The sequence below is a fragment of the Triticum dicoccoides genome, chromosome 7B (genome assembly GCF_002162155.2).
Source record: "Triticum dicoccoides isolate Atlit2015 ecotype Zavitan chromosome 7B, WEW_v2.0, whole genome shotgun sequence".
Taxonomy (NCBI): Eukaryota; Viridiplantae; Streptophyta; class Magnoliopsida; order Poales; family Poaceae; genus Triticum; species Triticum dicoccoides.
Genome location: NC_041393.1, coordinates 533333307 through 533336733, shown reverse-complemented (window position 1 = coordinate 533336733; position 3427 = coordinate 533333307). Strand labels below are relative to the sequence as shown.

General features: G+C 42.7%; 1 pseudogene; it reads right to left on the bottom strand.

Annotated features, from left to right (window-relative positions):
* Positions 1–1306: 1306 nt before the first annotated feature.
* Positions 1307–2723, bottom strand: LOC119339077 (annotated as a pseudogene).
* Positions 2724–3427: the final 704 nt, after the last annotated feature.

Here is a 3427-nt window from a genome sequence, read left to right as displayed (position 1 = left end):
GACAAAATTGTGGAGTTCAACCAAGGAGTTTATAAGGGCAAGGAGATCGCCTACTTCGTGAAGATCTACCCCTAGTGAGGCAAGTCCTTTGTGGGCAACGGCCACGGTGGGATAGACAAGGTTGCTTCTTCGTGGACCGGATAGTGAAGATTAGCGATAGGATTATAGAAAATGAGTTTTTAGCCGATTTCTAGGAAAACCCGTTTTACGTCAGTTTTTACGAATAACCGGTTTATAAATAACTACGTTTGGTATGGAAATTTGGAAAACTGGTCGGCCCAGTTCCTTGTTTGGATGCCCACAACCACTAGCTGCTCCTATTCTATTCTCCTCCCGTGAGTGACTCACTTTCCCCAAATCGCACACCATGGCCTCATCCATCCAAGCTCGTTGAGCTGCTGCTGCCCTCCGATTCCTCCTCCGCTGGCTCACACCGCTGCTCCCTCGTCTCGCCCGTGGAAGAATCCGCGTGCGGACGCCGGGTACGGCGCGCCTCCGCCGTCCTGGACACCGGTTGCTGCTGGACTCCCAGGTCGCCAGGTACACGCCACCGTGCACGGACGCCTACTACTGCGCGCCTCCGCCCCTGGGTGTTGGTTGCTGCTCGCCTCCCCTCCCCTGGACGGGTAGGTCCCCAGGCGTACTCCGTTTTGTCGGCCGTCGACCCCGCACAAGCTCTACCTAGCGAGCGGTCCTGCTTCAGGTCAACGCATAGGCCTGCCTCCCCTCAACGCCGGCCCTGCAGGCTACACCGACATCAGCCTGTATCGGCGGCGCCGGGGGCAGCAGGCAGCTGTAGCGGATGGGGATTCAGAGGAGCAGGTATGTTTGAGTATTATTTTCAAGTTTTGTACTAGTAAATTAACATGAACTACATCATGCACTTGACGAGATAAGCTACAGTTATCTCCCTTTTTGGTTTCTTAGCATGTTTTCATGGTCTACATCACGCACTTGCAGAGAGTATACTACTTCATAACTGACATGACTTAGCAATTAGCTACATATCTACTTGGTCCATCGAAGAATCTGGTGCGTAGGTACAAGGGGAACACTTGAATGTCACATAAAAATGCACCAATTTGAAGTAGTTTATTAGTTGCTTGCTGAAAAGATTGGTAGACAATAACATTTCATCTTGTAGCTCCAGATAGAGAGAGGGAGAGGCAGAGGGTGAGAGAGAGAGATAGAGCATATGAGCCTATAAAAGAATGGGAAGTTCGTGTCCATATAAAGAATTAAAAGTTGCAACAATAATTATGCAGATATATCTGCAATTGAAGATGGAAAACAAATATTACAGTATTTAATCATCTTCTGGTTGAGCACTATGTTGTTGATGTTTAGTCCACAACTCTCGGGCGATGGCAGCACGAACTCTCTCACCAGCAACTCTATCATCTTCTCTTGCTTGCCCATGAACTTGTTGATCACCATGGTCAGTATTTTGTTCTGTTTCCCCATGCTCATAAAGCTCGAATAACTCATCAGGATGATTAACCTTCCTTATGAAGTTGTGGATAATGCAACAAGCCATAACAATTTTCACTTGAGTTGATAAGGAATTCCTCCTTTCCTACTTAGAATTGGAAAACGAGCTTTTAGAACACCAAAAGTTCATTCAACAACATTCCGCAACTGTGCATGTAGATGGTTGAACAAGTCCTTCTCACCAGTATATCGCCGATTACTTCCACGAAAAGAAGCAATATGATAGCGATCTCCATGATACGGGGCAATAAATCTTGGAGTATTTGCGTAGCCTGAATCAACAAGGTAAAATTTACCTGCACATTAATTTCATATCAAACTCAGCATCTTTATATATATTGTAGATACACAAATAATTGTAATTCACCTTCAGGAACAACTAAACCCCCACTAGTCACAGCCCATCTTAGAACAGCTTGATCCGATGCAGAACCCTCCCATCCAGCAGCGACATAAGAGAATGTCATGTCAAATGACACTACTGCCATTACATTTTGAGACGGATAACCATGTCTATTTCTATAAGGAGTTTGCTTATCAAGCCTGACTTTTGCCTCAATATGTGTCCCATCAATTGCTCCTAGGCAGTTCTGTTGGGATTTTTTGTTAGTCAAAAAATAAAGTTTAAATGGTGTTGTCCTTCTATTTATGAAAATCATATGTAAAAGAGTATCTGCTTCTAATAGCAAACATACCTTGAAATATGGGTAGAATCTTGCGTCACCCAATATTTTTGATGAGACTTGATTGCTTGAATCTGTTATGCAAACATCACACAAACCATTTATGGCGTCTAAAACTTTGTTGAAGTGTCGGCTGATTGGTTCGCCAGAATGCTGATATCTATCTTGGATGACGCGGTTTCTAACATTGTGACCAATTGTATGTAGAAACATGAGTAGTTGTTCGTCCACTGTCATTCGATTTGTATCCTTGAGTAACTTCCTCTCACACAAAGCATCCCGCAACAAGTAGAATGTGTGCTTCTCAAGACGAAATTGTTCATAAAATCTAACTGGATGTCCCTCTAAAAACTCTATCGTTTTCTGAGCACCAGTTAATATAGAAGTGTTGTGGGGCGTTCTGAATAACCTTGTGAACAACACATCACGAAACAAGGACACTGTAGAAATGTTATTAATAAGCACTTGCTCGGAATCAGAAAGTTCATCATCTGGCACATCCGAAATGTTCATAGATCCCTGCACGATTTGCACAGTTGACCATATCATCTCTGGATAATTGTTTTAAAATGTAATAGTGCTGAACCGGACAATGAACAATACCAAACTGAAAACAATATTTATTACTTCACACAAACTGACAAAATATAAGTGAAATTGTTTTCTGAATCTTGTAAAGTGCAACAACAACTGAAATAAAATACTATGCTCAAAGGTTTATTACAAAAATTCTAAGGATCAAGAATCCAGAGCTTCCGCGTCTCTTCATCCATCTCAATGAAAATGGCCCGTTTATCACCATCTGTAAATGCCTTTACCGCTTTTAGTTTCTCTTTGGGATCTAGATTACTCATGCTATTTAGTATTGCCATACAAGATTTAACCGAGTAAGCTTTAGTTTGTTGTGCTACTGTTTTCTTTGCTTCAGCAATGCTAAGTGATGCATTTGCAAGGCGATCAATTGCTATTATGGCATCATCGGCTGTCCGTTTTTGTCCTCTTGCAGTTTCCTTGGATCCACTTCCAGGGGACTTCTTTTTTTCTGGCTCAATGGTAGTTGACTTCTTGGTGAAGACACCAGGGGAAGCATTGATTTCATCAGAATCGATGTCATGTACTTCAACTTCCGTATTGAGATCAATTTGTGAAGATTTGGTCGTACATGTACCATCATTTCCTTTGCTAGATACAACACCAGCTCCAGATGCTGTTGAACTAGCACATATGGCTTGAAGATCTATCCAACTAGGCCA